This window comes from Myiozetetes cayanensis, unplaced genomic scaffold, assembly GCF_022539395.1.
Source record: "Myiozetetes cayanensis isolate MyiCay16 unplaced genomic scaffold, myiCay2020 scf13, whole genome shotgun sequence".
Classification (NCBI taxonomy): Eukaryota; Metazoa; Chordata; class Aves; order Passeriformes; family Tyrannidae; genus Myiozetetes; species Myiozetetes cayanensis.
Genome location: NW_026086937.1, coordinates 16,230,309 through 16,255,536, shown reverse-complemented (window position 1 = coordinate 16,255,536; position 25,228 = coordinate 16,230,309). Strand labels below are relative to the sequence as shown.

General features: G+C 37.5%; 2 long non-coding RNA genes across 10 annotated transcripts in view; one reads left to right on the top strand and one right to left on the bottom strand.

The window, feature by feature from the left end:
• The window catches only part of LOC126636095 (uncharacterized), a 9,928-nt gene extending 9,538 nt beyond the window's left edge, over window positions 1-390 (bottom strand). Inside the window, exon 1 of the long non-coding RNA XR_007627899.1 lies at window positions 263-390. This is a non-coding gene — a long non-coding RNA (uncharacterized LOC126636095). The remainder of the gene's footprint in view (window positions 1-262) is intronic.
• LOC126636094 (uncharacterized) overlaps window positions 1-25,228 on the top strand; it is a 280,135-nt gene that overhangs the window by 3,069 nt on the left and 251,838 nt on the right. For 8 of the 9 annotated variants that reach the window (XR_007627898.1, XR_007627891.1, XR_007627897.1 and 5 more), the window contains exon 2: window positions 24,231-24,295. The exons of the other annotated variant lie outside the window; for it this stretch is intronic. This is a non-coding gene — a long non-coding RNA (uncharacterized LOC126636094). The remainder of the gene's footprint in view (window positions 1-24,230; window positions 24,296-25,228) is intronic. 9 annotated transcript variants of the gene reach the window in all.

Sequence of the window (25,228 nt, the reverse complement as noted above, 5' to 3'; positions counted from 1 at the left end):
TTTGATGCTAAATATACCCATACTTAATAAGTGCATCATAATAAGTGCAGCATCAATGAAGTGATATGTTGATATCATCACTATAGAGCTAGAGAAACACCAGCTGTCAATTTAGAGGACCCTCAGTGACACCAGTACAACTGGGAGATGAATTTGTTGCTGAGACAGGCTCTATCCCTGGCTGTAGCTGCTCAGCACTGCACTGCTTACGGAGGTCAGTTATTTACCTTCAGTAAATTCTGTTCTCCTGGTGATCACTTACCAAATGATTTCTCTTCATTCTTTTTGCTTGAAGAAGAACGTAGTCTGTCCTGTATGTTAGCACTTTCCAACTCTGAACCTGAGATGGGAGAGGGAAGGGAAAAGGAGGTCCACACTATTAATATGATATTTGCTCCTGTGCTGATTTTGCATTCCCTCCCACTGAGCAAAGCGTGAGTGGCATTAGTGTTGCCTTGTCTGCTCATCACTTTGGAGAGAGGAAATTCCTCAACAGCAGACCGTGCTGCGTATGTCAGGAAGTTAAAAGTATGCCATGGTTCTAAACCTCTATTTCAGATTATATTTTACAGTAACCAACCAGGATCAGACTGCCCATCAAATGGCAGCAGAAATACCACTCACTGCAACCCTACTGAAAGCCTTTTCACAGATGCAAAAACGCACACTGGTGTGCAGCATGGAGAGGTGGCTTTTGTTTCTGCAGTTCATGAAGGCAACTGGTGGATTGTCCATTTTATGGCAATAGAGAGGCTGCAGATAATTTTTACAGATGTCTCACAACAGTCTGACTGAATATTAGAGTGCAAAACAGGGGATGGGCAAATGAACAAAAGGTGCCTTGTAAAATTTTGTTCAGGATTAGTAAGTGTTGAAATTTCTAGGTTACATTATCAAAACAATTGCATTCAATGCCAAACTCTTTATTACATTCAGATGGAATTTATTTGGGAAATAGAAATGCATTTTTATCTTTGATGTGTTTGATAATATCGTAATGACTTAGAATGCATCTCGACAGTATATTTGGAATTAAGTGAAGAGGCAGCATCATTAGCAGCCACAGACTAAAATACATTGTAGAGATAGAACTGTATGCACTATAAAATGAGTGACTGTGCTTAGAATTAGATGATAGAAACACAATCTTAAGCACAGACCTGCAAAATTAGTGCATGGCAATAATGCATGGCATTGGAAAAATTTCTGTAAAAAAATACTGAGTTGAAAGTAGCATGTCTCCATCAGCTCCAATCTGCCTTGGAACGTGACTTGGAACTGGAAGAAATAATGGAATTTCTCAGTCTCCAGTTTAGTGTCTCATTCTGCTACTGGCTGCATTTGTCAGTAGGTTAGGAAGAAACTCTCACTATTTGCAGGGTTTTCCATGTATTCTCAAAACAATTTTGACCGAATGAATTCCTGAAGAGAATGAGAGGGACCATCAACAACCCTTAGCCCTTCATCAAACAATGTTTGGCAAGTGCAGTCCAAAACCTTAGCAGTGAAAGTCGAGCATTGCCAAAACTTTCCTGTGAAATGCTATACATGTTTCTCCTTGATTGTTTATGTCTAATTAGGGATTATGATGATGATGATTTTTCTTTTAAATGTTGCCAGTTGCCCACTTTTCTTGAAAAGAATTTCCCTATGATATGTTTAATTCACTCTACTAATGAGTTTAAGCTCCAAATAGCCTCACTATCAGTATTCTCGTAGTGGGAAAGCTTCAAAAGCAGCAGAGGTTATAAGCACTTGTACTTTTTTTTATTTCAGAGATGAAATTTTGAGCATTTTGAGTAGTGCATGTTGATAAAATATTTAGTACTGTGCAGAACAGAGACAAGCAGCCAATTTTTGTTCAACATCACTTCAACCACTGGTCTGAATCTCTACTGCTTTTACAGTGAGTCAGCAGCAAAGAGCATTTTCTTCCTTCATCTCATGGAATCACAGTCTTCATTAAAGGAAAGAAACAGATGATAAAATGTGTACCCATATGTATTTATGCTTTCATGGGCATAAAATTAATTACAGAGCTAACAGACCCTTGTGTATGCAAGGCTGCCAAATCCATGGAGCGTGGCACTCTCCACATAGAAACGGAGGTGCAATCAAGGTTAAGATTTCCCACAGAGGATTTGAAAACAAAAAATTTGTGTTATGTGAAAGAATTGCACTGGAGGCTTAGCTGAAAATGAACAGAAGTTAATGAGGTTTTTTTAGGGTAACTGAGCTGTGCTAGAGATATGTACAGTACAATATACCTAAATTGTTTGTTAGGAGACTCCACAGATTTCTAGATGATCTTGTATATTTAGATGAGATAATACTATTGACGTCTATATATCCTTGTAGTTGTTTTCTAAGAGTGTTCTCTGTGTGTATAAAAAGTTGTGAAATTCTGCTTTATGATTTTTTTTTTTAAATCCAAAATGCCACTTATGGGTTTTTTCATGTCTTTAAACTGCTTAGAGCAGTTTTAAAAGCAAATCAAAACAAAACTGCAAGCCAAAATTGCTCTTAAGTAACACCACAATGATATTATGTAAGGAAAATAAAAGGGAAAATAGGAAGACAGTGTTACTATATGGTCAGAGAGAATCTTTTGTTGTTGTCTTTAATTAATTATAAACTTCAGTAGATTCAGAAGTTTCAGTTCTTTCATTATATCTTTTAGTGTAAAATACCAGAGTTTCTGTTGTGAATATTTTCTTTTAACACTATTGTGCTTCAAAGTGCTGAACCTTAATGATGAATTTTGAGTAAAACTATAGTGATGAGTAGTGTTTGTTTATTACTAGTTGTAGTATTTAAAACAAAACAAAAGCCCATGAAGAGTTTTAGGAATAAAAATCCTATTGAGGTCTAATAGAGACTTGTGGTCTTAAGTACCTTAATGCTCCCCTAGAACTACCAGTGATTCCCCTGCAACCTTGCTCTTTTGTTAGTAATCCCCATAATTTACACATCCCGTTCCTGTGTGCACAACCTACACTATTCTTCATAGATTTTTTTCAAATCCTGGATTTCCAAACATAGCAGGGTTAGATAGGACAGGAAGGAGAACTGTGCATAATGGTCAGCACAACAATCTTCTCACTAATGGAGTTAAGAAAAACACTAGGAAAGAGAATTATTTTCAGATAAGATTTGTAATTTTGGAATCAGTGAAGCAGAGGCACAAGCAAATGGTTTGAAAAGGAAGAAGGTGCAGGGAAGGCTTCTGAGTCATAAGGAGAAAAATTCCTGAAGTATCCATAAAAGAGAAAGGAACAATTTGGAATCAACTGATTATGTGAGTGCAAAAAAAAAGCAAATGAAGAGTTTTGAAAATGAGAAATGACTTTCAAATGATGTTTGAAATAACTAGAAAGGCTTATGTTTTTGTGAAGAAGAATGAAACCCAACCCTTATCCATATTTAAAATAAATGTTAACCTAAGCTTTTAGAATAGAAGATGTATTTCCCCACCCTGCCCTGAAACAGGAAGATTCCCTCGCAGTGAGTGTGCAGCAGATTAAAACATTCAAAACCTCTACTTGCTTCCCACTATATTTTGACTGCAGAATGTTTGCAGTAATGGAGATTCTGGGATTTTAGTTGTGGTGGGGACGTCATAATTGATGTTCCTCAGACACCTTCAGACATTTCTGCTCTTAAGATACAATAACTTAGTTATTGTACAATTTTTTGCTGTTTATGTTATGTCCTGAGTAAATACAAAGGAACATTACCTACACTGGTCTGCAGCTGAGGTAGTGACCTTCCCCTGTCCCCACCCTGGAAATGCAGAAATACTGTGGGAGTGGGGCTGGATATAAGGTGAGACCATCACTTCCACACTAACTGGACTCTGTGGAAAAGGTGATAGTGAAGCTGTGGATTTCAGAAACCTCGTATGCACACACAAGCAGAGATGTGGGCCGGGTTCCCTGCTCAGGTAACATCTGATAGGAACTGATGGGTTTTGACCAGAGATGTGTTTGGCTTTATAGCTCTTCTGAGCAACTTTCTGCGTGGTTTGCTTAGCCAGTAAAAGTTTTACATGACTTTTGCAACAAAGGATTCCAAACTAAATTAACCCTGAGAAAAAGTCCCATGAGGAAGTTCTTGATTTTTGTTTACAGCGATGATTGTCAATATTCCTGTTTTCTGAAGACTCAGGAAGACAAAACTGCATTGTGATAGTGGATAACAACTGATCTCTGATGAATGTAATAACTCGATTTCTGATGAATGCAATAACTTGATTTAGCCAGGTAGAACCTTCTTAATTTTTAAAATGTATTTGAACATCTCCATTATGTTCCAGATTACTGTATTGCAGTAAGTTACCAGAGATAACTTGGTTTTAAACTGAACTTCAATAAAATTTTCCTTGAAACACAGTGATAATTTTTATTGAAATATTCATTCTGAGGCACAGATACATATATATGGATCTCTGAAGCTAAAACTGAAAACTACTGGAATTGAAATACCATAATGAACTTCCTTTTTAAGAGAGGTACTAAACAAGAATTACATAACTCTTCCTGATTTCTTTTTTATGTGTTGGAATCATAGAATCATTTTGTTTGGAAGAGACCTTTAACACATAATACATTTTATCTTTAGAACTTATATTAGTAAAAGCCCTACAAAATTTCTGAGTTTCTGTAGTCACTGTTGGCATCTTTGTTTTTTGTTTTTGTTTTTGTTTTAAAAAAAAGGACAGAGGCCAATCACTGTTCTTTTTATGTTTAACACCTGTCAAAAGATTCCCCAGTTCTTTCATTTGGATTAATTATTTATGGTATCCTATTCAGAAATTTTATATAACAGCTCTATGAAACACTTCCCTGTTTTTCCAGACTGCTCTCCAGGACTGCTCTTACATAAGAAGTTGGTAAATTGCAAACTAAGAAATAACACAATAGCACTCTCAATCTGTGATTTCTTTTCCCTCCAGCATAAAAAAATGTTGTAAAGGAAACTAGCCCAAATCTTTTAATCACTACACACCTCAGTTTTGTTCCCTTTCATGACTAAGCCAAAAGCAAGGGATTTGCTGTATTTTCACCAGAAATACTACCCTCCAAAAAATTAAATTGTAGCCTCATGTGGGAAGCATCTTTCTAAAAATTCCCTGTGTATGCATGCTTGGAATTTCAATAGTATTTGCTTTTCTGCAGAAGTATCAACTTATCCAGATTGTGTCACCTTTCCACAGAACACCCTTCCAATGGTACTGGTTTTACCACTGCCTAAGGGCAAATAGCCAATAATGCAACCCCCATAGGCATAAACAGGAGATTTTTAGACTAAGAACAAGTTATCTGCTGTCAAAGTGATGTGTAGCCTTAGCACCACCAGTTTTCAGTTTTCTGGTAGTTGGTAATTTTTAAGAAGATTTGAGTTTTTAAAAAACCAGTGATTCAAAGAGCCATTGCTCAGAATTCTGAATGTACACCTGTTATTAATTTTTGTTACTTTACACAGTTATTTCATACCAAGCTTTTGCCTCATTTTTACAGGGTGGACTGTGAATTAGCCCCATTGGAAAAGTAAAGCAAAACAATACTGAGGCCCAGCTCCTCCAGTTCTATTGCAAGACATTACGTTTACTAAGCTGCTTTATCATTTGAAACCCTCAGCAGTTCTGGGAGGGAAGCAGAATGTCTTTAACAAGAGAATTCATGAAAGTGGGGTGTGCAGGGTCAACAGAGCTGTAGTGCAGGTTATTGCTCAGTTTTGTTTGTTTGTTTTTCTTCTCAGCCAAGTAACTAAGATGAAGGTATTACCAGAAGGCTTTTCAGGGGGCCATTAGCTATGAAAAAGAAGATATGCTCAGATATGAATGGGGTTTCTGAAAGGGATGTGCAGTTCTTTGCTGTAGCACAGTATTTATACATGACCTTGAACAACTCTCAGGTGGAGCCTCTGTTCCATTTAAGTCAAGGATAGTCCTGTCATTTCTCTTTTTTTTTTCTTTCATAGTTTCTCTGCATAAAAAATGAGAGAAATAGGAAAGTGGTAGTTTCTTCAGCATACTGTGAATATATAATAGTGTAAAAGATGAATCTGAGATGGTAGGGTTACCCAAATGAGTGCAGGACTTACCATGCAATATCACAGCAGTATTAAAACAAAATAAATAAATCTGATCCAAGAATATATGTGAAAATGCAGGATCTAAGCTTCTTTCCTATATAATTTCTTTATTTCTCTGACATCAAGGTCTTTCTCTTTGCAATTAGTTTTCTTTAGAATAAATCTGTATTAACCAGTTCATTCTGGTTGCTTGATCCCTCAGTGTTTTATTGAAGTAGCACTGCTGTAGCTGTGATCAGCTGGTGATGTAAGTGAAGCAGTGATGTCTTTTATTGTCAAAATTAAAAAAAATTGAGATGCCTTCAGGAATGCACGTGTGCTTTACACGAAAGATTTTGTGCCCCAAAGTAAAAACATCTTTTGCTCCCAATTGTAGCAGCTGCTCTACTAAAGATATTATCTCTTTTGGTTTATTTTGCATATTTACCCAGAAATAAATTTCTTTCTCAGTATTTGTGATATTAACACATAATTTTGATTTTTAGTCACTTTCCTTTAGCTGTTTCAAAATATCATCTGGACATTTTGAATTTGAAATGAACCAGTTTTGCTGACTTTTTAGGAAAAGCTTGAACCTTACAGTAGTTTTCCTCTTTTCTGGGGATGTTTCTCTGTATTGAGGCCCTTAGCACACACATGCCCCTTGCATTGGTACTCCTGCTAATAGATCTTGATCTGCACATCATTTATGGAATTCCAATACAAACCAGACAATGAAAAGCGACTTCTTTTCTGCTTTGTCACTTGAAATTGGGAATGCTGTTTATACAGATTATGCCTTGCTGTAGTTTAATTATCACCTGTTGATACTGTCATTTTAATAACCGTTCATTGACAGGAATATCAGCTGTGTTGTGTGTTTCTGACATCAGAACTGAAAATAGGAGATGTTTGGGTTTGGACTGTTTATGGTAGCTTATAGAGTTACTTTCAGAAGTACATAGTAAGGGTGTGGAAAATGCTGGTACCTTAATCTTTCACCTCAGTCACTGCAAGAGTCCCTGATATACAGATATATAGCGTGGTAAAACCGGACCATACATCTTTGGGTGTTTTCTAATGTAAGTGTTGACAAGGTTGAACATCCTATCTGAGTATACTGCTGACTTCACTGCTTTATCTATTCAGAAGTTAATTGAAAAGTCTTCAGCTCATGGAGATAACCAGTTTGGAGAGGATGGTTGTTTATTTTTCTCCTTGAAGTGATAGTTGAAGTTCTTCTTTTATATATATATATATATAATACAAGTTGTGTCTTTGTTTTAAAAATACATAAAAGTGTTCCTACATATATCTCAGGAGCCACCCATATTTCTCTTACAGTGTGTACCTCCTGATGCTGCTCCTCCTCTGACTGCTGTTTCCCAACTGCCATCCTTGGAATGTCAGCAAATACAATCAACTGCTTTCTTTTCCTCTAGACTTTCAAAGATTTAGTGGGCATTTCTCCCCCCCTCTGCTTGGATTTCTTTCCAGTGGTTCCCCTCCCCCTCTTCTTTAGTTTACAGACTTCTCCAATGCTTTTTTTCTGTGCTGATTGCAGGAACACCCACCTTTCTGTGGTTTTAGTGGAGCCTTTCATGCTCTTTTCTCAGTACCGGCCCTCTAACCAGATATTTAGGCCAATTATTCTGTTCAGTTTCATTATTCTGCTCCCACAACTACAGTAATAGCCCACTTGAAAGATCACTTGGCTTCTTTTACTCTTGAGACTGCTTGCTAGTTCCCAGAATGGCATCTTCACATCCTGTGATCTTCTGTTTCTCTTTTTTTCCCCAGAGTTTTATTTAAATTAAAAAGGGGTGGAGAGTTAAAAGGAAAACCACACACACATAAATGAGCAGGGGGGGGTGGGGGAGAGGAAGAGTAAGAAGCCCAAATATCAAATAGATGCTTTCAGGAAGGGAAATTCCAACACTGGCAGTTTGCAGGAGACACTGAATATCAAATACCATTATTCCTAACATTTTCCACAACAAGACTATGACTAAAAATCCCACTGAGATTTCCTAGAGTGGGCATCGCCTGCTGTTTGTTTTGCAGTCACACAGAGTATGAATTTCACCTACAGTTATCAAATGGCACCCAGAAAACCTTTACTTCAGTTTTGTCCATGCCCATCCAAATTCAAAGATACCTTTTCAAAAGTTTTTAAGTACGGGTTTTAGAAGTGTGTGTAGACACTAGACAGACAAATTTCATGTCACAGTGTTAGTGTCTCCTAGATTATAGATATAATTTAAATTTAACACAGGGTTTTAAAAAATCCTAACTTTTCTGTCTACTTTCCTCTTGCTTCTTGTTTCCCTTTCATCTTCTATTTTCAGCACTCATGTATGAAAGTATTTGCCCTCTTCACCCTTATCTCTTCTGAATTAAAAGATTGAAGATACACAGAAATATTTCATGCTTATTTCTTGTGTGACATTTACCATCAAGTAAGAATTTTAAGACTGGATCCCACTTGTTATATCTTGTTAAACCTCCCTTTATAATATATATAGATTCTGTTCTTAATACTGGAATTGTTTTTTCTAAGATGAAAATTGTTAATTGCTGTTGAACAATAGAGTAATCTGTTCAACAAATTTATGTGTAACTTGTTTGTACCCATTCCAGCTCTTTTTTCCTCCTTCCATACTTAGCACTTTTTCAATTGTGCAGCAAAGCACAGACAGCTTGGGGTAGGGATTTTTTTCCCCAGATATTCTATCAAACATTGGAACAGTGCAATGCCATATATTTCTAATGAGGAAAACAGAAGTAAATGTCCCAAACCTTTTTCTGTGTTAAAAATAGCAACAAATATGCATCTGTGAAGAACATTGCCAGTGTGGACATATAAGTCCTTAAATGATCAGCTATTTCTTGGTGTAGGTTCTGTATTGCCTTAACTTTTAGAAGAAGGTTTTAATCCTTATCCTTTCAACCAGTGAGAGTGTGAGCCTGCAGCTGTACAAGATGCATCAGTGGCAGTGCCAGTGCTGCTCAGGGAGGGGAGGATCAGCCACGCACAGGAGAGCTCTTCCTACGTGTGCTCTGGGCTGCAAGGAGCTGATGCTCTTTCTCAGTCTGCTCCCTGATGAGAAGGTGCCGTTTCTGGGAGCAGTTTCAGTGGAGAGGCTGATGATGAAACGGGCACTTCTCAAGGTCAGGGATAGATTACACACCCGGGAGGGTGCGGAGGAAATTCCATCGCTCTTCTCTCCACTGTAGCAATTCAGGAGAGGACTTCACCTCTCAGAGCTGTCGGTCCAGTACCTTTCACAGCCCATCATCTCACTGAAGAAAACACTGAGAATTCTCTGTTTATTTTATTGTTCTTATACTCACAATCCTGTGGTGACAAGGTTGTCTGTAGTGAAGGGGCTGATATGAATCACGTGCAGCAAACTGTTTCTTTGTGCAGGGGGAAGAACTTTTGGCCACATATTTTTTTTGACATGCTGAACTAGAAAACAGGATGCAGGTCATGTTTGTACTTCATATAATGACAAATATTTAATGGTGTTGTAGAAATATATTTAGATTAAAGATAAACCCCTCCGTTTCTTTTCAGGTCACAGATATGATGACCAAATGTTATGTACCTAAAATAATTTTGTGGATCTTCATCCATCTTCTCTGAGGCAAGAAAAGATTTATGGAGTAGTGAGGACAGGGCTCAGGCCTAGAACCTCTGTGTATTCAGTGGACTATGCTAATTGAGCATACCCACATCTTCTTAAATTTTATGATTAAAAATTACTTATATGCATTATTAAAACTTCCCATGCATCTAACAAGTACAACATTTTAATATTTTTCCTATTTCATCCAGTTTGTTCTTGTTATGTCTCCAAACTGCAATGCCTAAACTTCTAGCTAAATAATGAAGTGCATACTTTTGAGGTTAGGTTTTTTCACAGGTAAAAAAAAAAGTATTTGCTGAGGTAATTTACTATTAAGGTGTATAATCCCATTTATGACATATTTTTGTTAAAATACCAGTTGTGAAAACTATGCCTACACATTAGAGAGAGCCATATTTGAGTAGGGAAGCACACTTTTCTGATTTCTTCCCAGTTGTCAGTAATGGTCCTGCTATTTATCCTAATCTGTCTTCACTTACTGTACTGAACCATTCTGAGATGTGGTTTTTTTTAAGGTGGTGATATGTACTGTGGTTTCATCCAGGAGAAAGTCAAGTTCTGTTTCAGTGTTCCTTATTAAAGAGTCTCAACTGAATCCCAATACAGTGAACAAAAAGACCCTTCTCTTCCTAACTGATTTTCAGAACAAGAGCACACCATCTCTAGACGGTATTTCAAGCCACTGGGATTGCCTATTGCTATTTTCAGCCTTTTGGGAGACTATATATATATATATACATAATACTTATTCTGTGTTTCTAGGCTTAAATGGAAGAGATAAATGTCCTGGCAAACTGTCTTTATACTCTTCCACATTGTTCTTTTGTGGGATTTACTTCAGACCATAATCTAGTAGGTCTGTATGTTGTAAAATCCTGTCTCAGAATAGTGGAGAAGGGTGGCATAAAATAAAGGACCTTGCTTTTCAGCAACAGCTGAATATACATTCTCCTTTGCTCTGTTTAAGGCTTGGGAGGTACATTCAGGGAATATCCAGCAGTTGGCTATTGCCTGAGTGAACTGTGGCCCACAAGAGAATCTGCTCTGGACCAGGTTTATCCCGAAGAACTGCAGCCTGCAGAGGACCCATGAAGAGCTGTTCTTGCAGAGCTGCAGCCTGGGGGAAGGAGCCAGGCTGGGGTAGGGGAAAAGTGTGAGGAGGAAGGAGCAGCAGAGTGGAGCTGTCATGAAGGGACCACAAACCCCCCTCCCCACTACACATGCAATGGTGCCAAGCTTTCTTGGCAACGCTGATTTAATACATTTGCCAAATGCAATTTTACCTAAACATTTTTCCATTCGAGACACCTTTTTGACAGCATGAGAGAATTACTAGAGGTCTCTGACAAGCAAATTTAAATTCCCAGTGAATATAAACTTTTACAAATGATTGATCAGGAGCTGGTTAAATTATCTGTTATGACATCAAGCAATCTGCTGATTTTGTCACTGCATAGAAAATGGTGAAAACCTTTGAATACATTATCCCTTTAAAATTGTCTAAAGGTACAGCCAAACCCTGCCTGAGAACAGTGTTTAGGAACCAAGTCTGCAGTGTAGATGTCTGATCCTGTGGGGTCTGCAAGAGGAAAACCTGCCCTATTACAGTGTCCCCAGGGACTGCAGGAGAGTCCCTGCTCTGATGCCCACAGCATTATCACGCTCCATTATCACGCTCCATTATCACTGGCAGGGCTGTTTCTTGACCTTTTTTCCCCTCAGTCCTATGAGCAAAACCCTTCTGGGCAGTGTTTTGCCTGTTCTTCAACACATTTCTGCAGGGTTGTGCCCTGCGGTGCAGCCGAGTTGGGGCTGGTGGGAAAAACCCCCACAGCCCCCACTGCCCACACCTCACCCCTAAAACCCAGTACAAATGGGTTTTATATAATGATCCTGGCTTCTTGTTTCCTAAAATGAAAAGAAGGAATTGCTTTTCTAACCTAGCAGTTATCTTTGTGGGTCCCTTCCAACTTGGGATATTCTTTGATTCCATTTTCCCTGTCTCAGTGCTTTAAATAGAAGCACCTTGCCTTTAATTATAGCTGTTTGCCCAACTTCCAAATACCTTAAAAGTTTAATTATACGCACTTGAAAAAATTTAAAACAGTTGTAAACCAGTGTTGTGCATTAAGGTCATCAGATCAAACATTTCTTTTCTTATTCTTGACCTTTGAATTCTTCATGCAGGGAAAATACCTGCGTGCCTCTTTTATTATGTAGGAATCTACTGGAGATCAAAAGCTTACTCATAAAAAAGCAATAACAGAAGTAGCTGAAGCTTTATAGATTATGGGATAAGAATAGACATTACCTCAGGTGCCCAGGAGATGTAAAATTTGGCATGGTAATCAGAAAGCTGGTTAAATTCATTATTCTGATGTCAAACTGCTGTTTCTGTCACCACTTTAGAAACAGCAAAATCTTTTGAATTCATTAATGTGATGAAACTGTTCAAAGAAACATTAACACAGTCTTTGTGGAGAAATTAGAGCTGAATGATAATGACTGAAGCTCTGCTATAAATACAACCATCCCAATATGTTATTTCTTTAACATATGCTGTGAAAGTATTTGGAAGATGCTCAAGATTCAGAGGAATACTAAGGAATGAAGTTTATAATTTACCATAGAAAAATAGTAATAATGATTAAAAAAAAAAATGAAAAAAAAGAAAGGAAGTTAACTTTGCAATTTCTTTGTCAGACCCTACTGCCATTCTTTGGCTGGGATTTTGACACAGAGGATGTGGGAAATGGCCAGTGCCAGTGGAAGGGAAGAAAAGCACTTTCACATGTGACACGTTTTAAGACTGGAACTCAGGAGTAAAACTGAGTTGGTGCTCTACAAACACAGCTTTCTTATCCTTGAAACCTACAGAACTACTGGGAGGGGGAAGCAGCAAAAAGCACAAGAAGTAATCCTCCCGTTCTTCCTCTGCCACAGCTCCTGCCACCTGGAATCAGTTAATTGCTCTCAGCCACACCAATCCAGCTAAAACAGATGCTAAACCTTGTCCTGCAGGATTCTGTGTGGAGCTGAAAGTGGTGCTGGCTTGGTTTGTTCTGTTCACATATTTAAATTGAATTCAGAAGTGAAGGTTTTATTAATAAAATCTTGTAAATGTTCATATGCATTTTAGTATGTTGGGCTTTTTGATTTTGTAAAGCTAACTTAGATCAGTTTCTGTGTGCATTCAAAAGTGTGCTGTGCCTTAACCTGAATTTCCTCCTCGACTTTGGGGAGGAGTCTCAGTGTGTATCTCTTTTGATATTAGTGGTCATAGAGTGGTTTGGGTGGATCCAGTTTGGAGTGCTTTATAAATAACAAATTTAGTTCTCTATTTCAAAAGGAAGCCTCTTCTAATGCTGCCTTTTCAGAGTCTGCAGGCTTGAAGAGTTATGTTTGCTTTGGTAATCTAAGAACATTCCCAAGGATCTGCAAATAGTTCAACCTATAGTTGCAGAACCCTTTTTAAGTGTTATTCTCAATGGACTTCCCAAGCAAGATACTCTTCAGCTAATTTCTTTTCTTTTTTTTTTTTTTCTTTTTTTTTAAATACCTAAGCATTCCTGTCTATGTCTACCTGTGTTAATGTTACCCACTATATACAGGTGAAAAAACTACACTTGAAAGTAGGTTCTAATAGAAATGCATGCTAATTGCCTCAGCCTCACCCATGGCAGAAGAAGTTTCTGTCAAGACTGAGACCTTGTTATCTATTATTACAGATCTGCCTAACTTTATCAGAGGGTTTGAACAATATTACAGCTTTTTGGTTGCTAATTTGTTTATTTTATTTAGGAAATTTGACTGTTGGTACTTTGCTTACAAAACTTTGCATCCTTTTTAGCACTTGGAAACTTTTCTTAATCCTCTCCTTTTTTTTTTCTTTTCTTAGTCCTTTAGCAACCTGATTTGTGGTTTGACTATTTTGCCTGGTCAACTGGTTTTACCTACCAAATTTGGTGAATGTGGCATATTCATATTGAGTTATTTGGGTTTAGACAGCCAAATTTGAACAGAAATAACTCATTTCCTGGCTACCACACGAAGGGAAAAGTGCAGTTTGTTCCCAAATGTCTGCGCAGCTTTCTTGCTGCTCCAAGGCTTCATGTTGAGAGGACCCCTGCCTTGGTAGTGAAGCCACTGGTTTTAGTGCTTTGGAGGCTTGAAGTGATTCCCTTGAAGAACCTCCATAGGATCTCCTACTGGGTTGTTGGGAGCTGTGGAGGCTTAGTGTGGGTTAATTATCCGTGGTGACGTACATTGTCACAGAGGCACTCTCAGTGAATTCCTAATCTTTCTGCTGTCTCTTGTTTCACTAAAGACACTTGTTTAGTCACAGCTGGACTGGATGAAGTCTATTTTTAGTCTTTACTATCAGAAATAACTTCCCTCTTTCTTAGCCTACCTCACTCTGTCTCTTTGGTTCTCATCTCAGATAAAATCTTGCTCCCGTTAAAGGTCTAGGAGAGTTACTGTCGTTCATTTAAATGAACTCAGAGTCTCCTGTCTTCTTTTTTCCCCTGGTGGAAGTGCTTGTTTAATGTTTTCATACCTGTGTGAGATTCTCTTTTCTGTATCCTGTTCTGAAAGACATTCAAAGATATTCCTTCTATTCATTTGGACAAGCAAGGCACATGAATAGTCTTATCCATTCAATAATGTAAGTGCTGCTCTCTGAAATCAGCGAGGTGAGCGCTATTTCTATTTCTGGTTGAAGTTTGTTATCTCCCCAAGCTCCTTTAGGACAACAGTTTGGGAAAGCAGGAATATCAAAGCTGCGGCCATGTCCCAGTGAGAGTTACATGTCACTGACAAGGAGCTTCTGATCTCCAGATTCCGGGAGCAGTGGACAAATTCCACCTGCTGACAAAGATAGAGCTTGTGACGGTGAAAGGTTCCGTGTCCAGGGAAAAGGTGGTTGTTCTCTTTAGGGACAACAGTCAATGACCGCTCCTATAGTTCTGAAGTTACGTCTCCATTTCACTTTGACTTTTTACAGCAAAAATCTTTCTTTCCTGCATCAAAAAAAAATGTCAGTGATGGAAAGATGGAAATTGCACTGACATAACTTGATGAATTGGACTGATTTCTCAGAAGGACAGTAATAAACTTCTGCTTCCTCCTCAAGAGCTGAAACTAATGTCCAGCTTAGCTACCAGCTTTAGTGTCCTGGTTAAATGAGATTGATGACTTCAGTCCTCTAAAGACATTTCTTTTTACCTCAGAAGCAACCACAGCTGATAACAGCTGATAACTGCAATATTTGTTGATGAAATCATAGGGATAAAAAATTAGCACTAAGTGGGCACACAGACTGGAATTAGAATTATTCAGAACTGTTTTGAAATATGTTACTGGGAACAGAGATGATTAGGCTATGATATTTAAGAAAAACTTGGGGATTTTTTTTTAAAAGTGTGTCCTAAAAATAAATCACTATATAGAAGACACAATTCTTTAAGGTTGTTATATCAATACAGGAAAGATATATTTACCAAAAAAATGAGGTTTTAAACTTCTTGTACTTGCCATTTCATAAGTATTCTAATCAACTTATTTATTTTGATAATAAATTCCTGGGTGAAACCACTGACACGAATCAGCCTCTAAGAACTTAACAAGTATTTATAATGATATGAAATCTCACTCAAAGTCTGAACTGCATAGAGAACTTTTAACTTTTTGAGGTTTTTCTCATGGAATTGAATAAAATGAAGTTTGAGGCAATCTTATTGTTTAGTTTCTGTTTTGTAGAATTCAAATAAATGTAATTCACTATTTTGCTGACCATTATGAACTCCTGTAAAGATACATTTAAAAGACCTACATTCTAGTCGAGGGGGGGATGTGTGTGTTTGTTTAGCACTCAGGTAACAAACACAAAGTTCTCTGGATGCTTTCTACTCCTCTACATTTGCTTTCAATGCATGTATATAATTATGTGCTCGTGTTGTCATGGTAATTGAAGCTGGACTTGTCAGGATGTGGAAATCACTTGTGTTAGGCTGCAACATGGAAGTCAAATTAAAGACAACCGTGACCATACTGTTGGTGTCAGGTTGACATGGACAGAGAGGGATGTTTATTTCATTTGCTTAATTACTACGTAATACTTTCCAAGTATTAAATTACCAAGCCTTGTATCTTCATGTGTTGGAACATCTCCTTCAGGCTATTGATGTAGATTTTTATAATGTGTGGGGTTTTTTGGAGCCTGATGCTGTAGTGCCATATGAGTAGGTTCATTCTCATTTCATAAATTCAAGGGCACATGCAATGAGGTTTCGTGTTTGGTTGATGCACCTGAAGGTTTAGAAGGGAAAGAGGAAGGTTTAGGAGAAAGCTCTACAACTGCTACTACCCCTCTGAGTAAAAATGGGACAGGGACAAAACTAATTCTGTTGGGATTACAGAGCATTCTGGCTTTGTAAAGTTCTGAGGAAAAGTTACTTTAGATCTTGACATATTTAATAATCTTAATAGGATTTGATGACATTATATTTTCATCTACTTTATGATTTCTCATCATTGTAAGATAAAAGAGTAAGTGGGAAAGAGTCTGGAAGAAATCTTAAGAAATTGTCTTAAATATGAAATCTGTTAAGACTAAACCATTTCTGACCAGACAGCTTTTCCTAACCAGTTTCAGAAGCTATCCAGGACTATTTATTTTCCTTGCACAGCTGTCTTTACCTCTGCAAAGGCTTTTTTAACTCAAAGTTTTTTGTCTAACTCAAGTCTCCATTTCTGGAATACAAGTGCATATTTCTGGTTGTGTTATAATAATTTTCTTTTGTAATCTTTTCTAGAATAAGGTCCAATATTTCAGTCTTTTCTTGCAGATTATTTTCTAGTCTGCTACTTTTTCAAATTAACTGCATCTTTTAATCTGCTGGCAGTGTCTACAACTAAACATGAATCCATTTACAGCCTTCTCAAAAGCAAGTAAAGCAAAAAGATCATTTCAGATGGCATTCATTGCATGCTTTACTCTGTCTCTGAAGCTTCCAGCATGATGCCTGCTTTAATTTGCAATAGTTTGGTAGATTCAGGTTTAGCTTCAGATCCAGATGCTTTAGTGCAGGACTGTTGCACCTGTGTCTCAATGTACATTGCAGCTGTTTATTATTTCTGAGAGGAATAATAATGTACCTGTCCTTGAATCACACTTTATCTCTTGTAAACCATTTTTACTGAGATCTTTTTGGACTCTAAATGTGTCTCCCACTGTGCCTGCAGATTTTCCCAGCTTATACCTACCTTCAAGTGCTCTCAGGCTCAGGGTGTGATTATTGGGACAGGAGTTGGTCTCAGTGACCTTTGTAGGTCCCTTCCAAGTCAGGACATTCTATGATTCTATGAAGTATTATGGGAGCAGTCTCTCTTCTGACTTAGTGATGAAAATAAAGAATAGTGCTGGATTCAGGGCTGACCAAGAGCTCCATTAGATGCCTTTTTGCTTTTAGACAGTAAGTCCCTGATAGCTATAGGATAATTTTTTTTCTATAGCTATTTACCCTGTAGCAATACTGTTTCAATGATGTTTCTTGGTTAGATCAGGAGACAGTCCTGTACAGTGATGCCAAAAGTCTTTTTAAAATCATGAAATGCAGAATCAATTATTTTCCATACTATAAGGCTTGTTACCTTATTAGGCCTTGTTCTTGATGAATTCATGCTCATTTATTAATTTCCTTGTTTTTTTTTTTTACTTTACTTACAAACTGAGAAAGTAAAGAAAATTAAAGTAACTAGGCTATAGGTTTTTTCCTCCTCCTTTTATGGCAGGCAGCATTTTTTCTCTTCTAAGGGCTTTTGTACCCATATCCATCCATCATGTGCTTTCTGAAATAATTCTGATAACAGCTTTCAAGCAGTAACAGCTCTGATATTCATCCAGTTCTCCAAGACTTTGGGCAAATGCAATATGGCATAGCTAATTTTGAATTATTTGACCTACATAATTTTCCTAATCTTTTCTTTGCCTTGTGCTGGCATTGTGTTCTCCCTTTTTTTTTTTTCTTTTACATATTGTATTTTATTTTTTTAAATAGATTTTAATTGCAGGAGCCAGCTGATTGCAATTGACCTTGAAGGTAAAAACTGTTAATAAAGCAGTAAACAGAGTAAACAGTTCAGACTTCTTGGCACATTGGCACAATGTGTCAATAGCTCAATTTTGCCTTCAAGCTGCTGCCAAGCCAGTAGTTTTCCTTGGTCCTTCTCTTACATTGAAGTGTATTTATAGAACTTCTTTTTGTTCTTTGTCTCTTGCTAATTGTACCTCAATTTATTCACTTTTCTGGTGCTGCCTTTGCATGCACATGCTATTCTTTTACACCTATATTTGAAGGCAAAGAAATTAAGTTTTAGCCAAGATGACTAAAATTAAAAATATTTATGTCCATATTTCTATCTTTCCATTTTATTGGGTCATTTGACATCACCTTGTTTCTTTCTTTTCCTTTCTGTTTGAAAAAACCACACCCGACTTTTTACTGATTTTTTTTTTCCATGCGTCTGACTTGGGCAACCTTGTTTCTCAGATCTTTGGCTTTATTAAAATGTTGCATGCATTGCTTTTATTTGCTGTTGTCCTTTATGATTTCCTTTTTGTAGTTACCTGTAAATTCAAGTGCTAGTCTAGTGTGTTGTTCGAGTTGCAAGTTGGGTATTAATCAGTTTAATGAGTCACTTCTTATACAGTGTTTTTGACTTAAAAAACCACCCTATTTTATATATAGTGATACATCAATGAAAAATGTAAATAAGTTAATACTTTCTCATGCAGTATTTGCATATCTGACTTCATTTAGAATACCTTAAATAATCAATTCCTGAAACTTAATCAAGCATGAAAAAGCAACTTGTCCTAACATGCCCAGTACCTTTGCCCCCAGCTGAGGCAAAACAGTCAAATGGGACTTTGGATACTCCTTTCACTGCCTTACAGGTTGTTACTGATACAACATGTTCTCCAAGTGGCATAAACAGTTTTTCATCCAAATGTATGATTCAGCTTTTTGTATTTTGAAGTTCTAATTTCTTTCCTTATTTTTTTTTTCTTGAAGACACTGTAATTTGTAGTTATTGAATACCCAGGTTGAGTAGGGTTGTTTTTTGATCTTTCAGATAAGGCATTAAACCCACTCTTTTAGAACAGAATATTTTTCAGGAGCATCTGCACCAGGTATTCCATATACTCTCTGAACCATACACACCCTGTTTACAATGCTTTAAAATATGTAGTCAGGAAAGTGGAAGCAATACAATGGAATTTAAGAAGGAGGAGAGGTGAGTGTGGAGGAGGGAGCCTTTTCCAAAGCAGAGTTCCATACCTGGAGCAAACCACACTTGCACCCCTTGACTTGCCCTGCCTTCCTTTGGGTGCCTGGTGACATTCCATAAGCTCACCTTAAAATCCCGGGTGCTCTGGGACTGGCTTCCCAGCAAGTCATTTTCCACGCCATAGGGTAGCAATCATAATGAATCAAATCACTTAAATAGAATTTTTACTGTACAAATGGGAGCGAGTTACTGGCAGAGCATTCTCTGATTGTGTTGTGTCATGAATTTATCTCCTCTACCTGAAATTATTTAGCAGACATTGATAGTTTTGTGGTCAGAAGCCACAAAACAAGCATGCTTATGTTTCTGCTTTCTCTGATCACTAGCATTGCTTCCTCAAATGCCATTAATAAACTGCTTGAGATCAGCAATCTCAGTGATGTAAAATGTTAATGACATCTGACAGACTCTTTACGCATATTAGCTCTCTTCCTGCCTGATAATGAACCTTCTACAGCCCTAATCTGGACTAGGAATTATTAGTGTTACCATCTTCCTTCTCTGGAAAAAGTGTCTTGTAAATGTGTGTTCCCCTATCGACAGAAAAAAAAAGGTTTCCTTTATTGTTGTTGTTGTTGTTGTTGTTGTTCATTGCCAAGAATGCAAGTTGAATTTTAATGGCAAACAATTTTCAAGGTGGAGATTGTGAAAATACACATTTCTGAGTGCTCCACATGCAGGTCCCAGTTCAGAGGAACATGTAAGAATATGTGCAGTTCATTTCTTTCCACTAGAAAACAAGATATTTCATTCAGCATGATGTCTCGTGATCGGCCCTACTGCCCATGTCTGCTGTACTTCTTTGAAGTGCACTGTAAGAATTATGTCCAAAGGTTCTTCAGAAAGTATATTTAAGAAGAATTTTGGAAAGAAAACAACAACAACAAAACCATCATTACCACCAAAACCCCAACTTGATATGCACTTTTCAAACCCCCAATTATCTTTTCATTCCAGTTAATTCCCCTGGCACTGATGGGACAGGGATAAGCAGTTAACTGACATTGTTCAGAGGGTCTGTCTATGCAAAGTAGTGAAGTTGATAGACATTGGGTTATCAGACCTTGTTTGTTCTGCAGGTCTCTTGCCCTGTGATGATGAATGAGAGAAAAACATGGCAATGGGTTTGTGATGTGGAAGCTGAGAACAAACCAAACACATCTCAAACAAAAACCAGCAAAAGCCAATGGAAACAGCTTTTATGGTTTTAGTACAAGGGGAATTGTTCTCAAGGTTTTGATTGTCTTGATAGCCCACTCCATGGACACATATTTTATAATTACATTACCTGGGTGGACATTTCTTAGTCAGAGTGCTCTCTCCAAATTATTTTCAGTAGCCTTGGCAAAGACATCCTTACCTTGGAATCAAGATGCCCAAACAGATTTGAGTCTTACAGGAGCACAGATTGCAGAGGCTAAGCTTAGGAAGAGCCTTGTTCATTTACCTGAGAAATTTAATTTTGATTAACATATGTTATCATTCAAAAATGAAATAGCTATTCACAAATTCTCATTAAAACTACTTTGAGAGATATCAGTTCTGGTTATTACAGGAGATTACTATTTGGCAATTATCAAATATTAAGCCAGACTTTGTATCAACCATGTTTTGCAGTCTAAAAATAATCTCAAATATTACTAGTTCTGTCTCCTTGTACCAGTTACTGGAGCTTTTACCCAGAGGGATGTGTTCAGGAGTATCCAGACTTGTAATACAAAAATAGCCCTTTAGCACAAAGAATAACTGTTTGGGTAACAATACTTGGTCAATATGGAAGAGTCCAGAGTGGGAAATACAACAGGTACTTATAGATAAATGGTACTGTTGTTTGAACATCAGAGCTGAATTTGGAGTTGGATTTGTGTTCCTTCCTGCTTCCAGGAGCAATGTCAGCAGCAGTAGAATGACAATGTCCCTTGTAGGCTGGTCTGTGAGGAGGGAAATGGAATGTAAAGTCATGGATCTTTATCATTAAGGTTTCCCACAGTGCTATAATGGGGGGAAGGAGGTGGGAGAGAGAGCAGATTCCTGCTTAAATAAGCAAAGCAAAACAGGGAACACCTCCCCCCATCTTTGTTTTTTGAGTAATTGTCCAGTGTGCATTATGAGATTACTAATTGCTCATCTCCTGTTTGAGTTGTGTTCTGAGGGTCAAATCTGTCTATGTCTTCATGGTAGTCAGTGCTTGCTAAATTATTTCTTTGGAAATAACACATACCTATGTGCCTTTTTTGGTATATTGCCTTGCTCCTGCCTTTTAATATGGGGTACTCAAACTACATTGATGCTGTAACAAAATGTATTTTTCTTCTTGGTCTATATTTTTTTTAAAATAGCTCTTAATACTCAGTTTGTCTTTCTTGCTGCTACTGAGCACAGAGACACTACTTTCAGAGAGCTATCTGCAATGATTACAAGAGCCCTTTCCTCTGTAACTGCTCAGAAGAGCCCCTCATAGAGGATATAAAGTTGGGATTAATTGCTAATAATTTAGTAATTATCAGTTCATCTGTGGGATAATGGGAAGATACCATTACACTCGGGCTCCACCAATATGATGTGGTGTATCTGAGCTCCGTGGGGTATGTGCTCTGTCAGTGATTCTCAGGTTTTTTGTGCTGGCAGCCAAAACCTAACACATACTGCTGCTGTTTGGCCTGTCTTCACCTTGTCTCTGTTTCCAGGAAGTGTTTACAATGAGTTATTTAACATTCCTGTGGGATAAAAAAATGTATTTTTCTTTTCAGCAGGACTCTGTAATTCAACAATACATTGGCTTCTGTGGCAAAGTTGTGGCTCAGAAGTTCCTCCCCTGCACCCAGTTTGCAGCCTCCTGTGTGTTCTGTCTCACTGTTCCTTAGTCTTACATCACTAAAAAGTGCTCGTTTTTAGCCTGGATTATTTCAGTGTCTTTGCGTAAATACTGCCATGCTGACAGGTGGCAAAGCACCGTGGATTGGTGGCTGGCTTCATTTGTGTAACTGCAGTATCACTGCAGTGGTAGAGCTAAAAGGAGAAATTCCTAAATATCTTGGAAAACTTGGAACATCCTGACTTCATGGTGGTTGTGTAGCTGGGACTTGAACCCAAAATCTAGACTGTTGTGCTCTCCCCTGGTGTGAATTTACACTTGAGCTGCTGTTAGCTGTTTGAAAGGGGAATTCTCAGCTGCTTTACCTTGAGTTTTGGCCTTCAAATACAAATATTTGCACGCTTTAACATAGGAAATTTCAAGAGAGTTAAGATGTATCTGAAACCATAGTTCTGTGTATATTAGTGTTCTGGCTAGTTCAGTTTCTCTCTGTACAGCAAACTGGAGGAAATGTTGATCCTGACAGATGAAGGAACATTTTGCTGTTATGTATTTGGCTTCAGGAGAGTGAAGATTTCACCCTCTGTACATCTGATGGTGCAGAAGGGTCTTCATCTCTGAGGAAGCAGGAAAGGAAATGCAGATAATACAAGTGTAAGGGTACCTAAATATATTATGAGCATTTTACGTGCAGTTTTGCACACTGTATAAAACGATGTGACATCTTAGTGAAAGAAAAAAGTGTCAAGACTTTCAAGCTCTGGGAGATGTTCTTCTTATATAACTCAGATATCCAACTTTCTCTTAATTAGCACAGTTTTGTATAAAAGGATCACAGCTATTCCTGTAATTTGATTATAACTGTAATGCCTGTGTGACACCTTTCTGTATATGATGTTATGTGTAATCCTGTGTGCAGCGACAGCTCTTGGAAGTTCTGTATTAACCTCAGTACTGTGGTTACTGGTGAATGAAATTATTGGAACAGTCTTGGACGAAAAAGTACATGGAAGGATTTAAGGCAGAACATGGCAAAGCAAAGGCTGCAATTATCTGCAGCTGAAAACAAGTAGCTTTTAATATGTCCATTCACCTAAGAAGGGAGGGAGAATTACAGACCACGTGCTCTTTCTCTCCCTTTTTCTATCATTTCTCTTCTTCTTTTTCCTTTATGCAGTTTATCACCCATAATTTCAGGATGTGTTTTGTTTCTTTAAGCTGTTTTATCTATAGGCTTATGAGGTCAGTCATGTGTGAATTCTTTTGTTAGTCACCTCACCTTTTGCCTTGATGATAGAAAATTGATCAGGCCTAAAGTACAAGTTCAATAGACAACCCCCTTGGTCCTTTGTCTAGGAGAATAGCTACCATTGAAGGCCATGAGCAGGTTGCTATTAATATGACAGCCTGCTCTATCTCCCACTGTAATTTATAATGAAATACCTAATCTCCATTATTTTGATCCAAGCAGGCGATCCCATGAAAAAGTCTTTTCATCCAGTTCCCAATGGCAGTTACATGAGAAATGGCAAACCAATAATTTTTGTCAAGTTTTTTAAGCCAACAGAAATGCTTTTCCACTGCTACAGTTTCAAAAGGCACAGATAAAGCTCATTCACTGAGATGAATGAAAAAGCCATCTGGGGTTTTTCTTTTTGACTTCCTTTCCTTTTCTCCATCCTTGTAATCAAATTTGAGCAAAATCAAATGGGGCTTTCTATGAAAGTACCTTTTGTTGATCTGAACGAGCTGGTAATTTACAAAATACCCTTCCTTTGTGAGGAAGGCTAAAGAAAAAAAGAATCAGTAGCTTTTAAAGCTGGGCCTTGGTGGGACTCTAAATGCAGTGAAAGCAGTCTGTGTTGAGAGATTGAAATGCATTTCAAAGCCAGGCCTGAGTCAGGGTACAGGGAAGAAAAAACCTATGTGCATTTTATAAGAAGAAAAACCTGAATGGGAAGGGGAAAAGAGAGAGAGAGAGAGAGAGAGGAAAAAATCTGGATAATACATTAATCATTATTTTGGAAATTGTCTTCCTCACTGACACATACTGCGTAACTAGTGATTGAGAACTTGGATTTTTGTTCTATTATAGGCATCTCAACGTTTGTCTGTGCTGCTTTAAAGTTTGAGAGGCAAGGATCCTTGAACACTGCTGGACTATGTTTTAAATGTGTATATATTTTTTCAACTTTGCTTTTTGTGGTTCTTTTTTTTTTTTTTTTTTTCTAACCTTGCCTGTGAAGTATTATAGGGAAAAATACTTGCAGGAAAGCTGAATTTGTTCTTTTTGGCAAACTAATGTTTATTTTTATTGTATTTCTGCTTACCAGATTTCCTAAGGGTAATTATTTCCCACTGACTAAGACCAAAGGACAGTGTGAACACCTAACAAATAGTAAGTTTATGCCTTGTTTTTGTTGTTTGTATTTTATGATTAATGTGGTAAAGCTGAGAATGTTTGATTAATTGCAAATTCAGTATTTTAAGAATATTATACATCTGTATGAATCTGTTAATGGGAAAAATTGATGTGGTTTCATGCTTATCATCTCTGTTACTTACTATAACTGTTTAGTGAGATACAGATAAGTGCATTGTCCTGTGTGGAAGATAATACAGCTTTTGAAATAAATACTAATTTACACGTCATATGCAGAGATGAGAGCAAGCATAGCCCATATTTTAATCTTTTCATATTTAGCCTTATTTTCATAAGGCTTATTTTCATAAGGCTTGCTTAGAACATAAAATGTTTCTCCCTTTCCACTTCTGTTTTGATTCAGGATATAAATGCTTCTGAAAAGCAGCTTTCTGGTTGCACAATATGAAATATTACCGGCAATTTCACAAAAATGTGGTCACTCGGAGTAGAAACTCTGGGGTTTATTTTTATTTTTAAGAAATCTTCTTGTGCTATTTTTACCTTGGCTTGTGGTGTGTTCTGGTAGAGAGGGCTGAATGTTACTGGCTAAGATTCTTGTTATTGTTGCTAATGAAGCACGAGTGAAACCACACTGGCTTTTAAATTTTTATTTGAAAGAGAAAGCTCGGAAATAACGTAGAACTATCAACTTTCTGTTATGAGCTGTTTAAGTGAAGTGGTATGAGACGTGATTTGTTTTGTGTTCCTTATGCATGTGTGTGGACAGTGTCGTGATACCCACTTAGAAACCACACTGTAGGAAAACAGGCTGGAAAATAAGTCTTTTGCTTTTTAACATTACCAGAACTCCCGAGCCAACCTTATAAAGTTTGAGTGTGGCTTCCCTTGATGATTATTTACCAAATAGCTTACAAAGTATTTTCTTTGATGTAACCTGACGTCTGA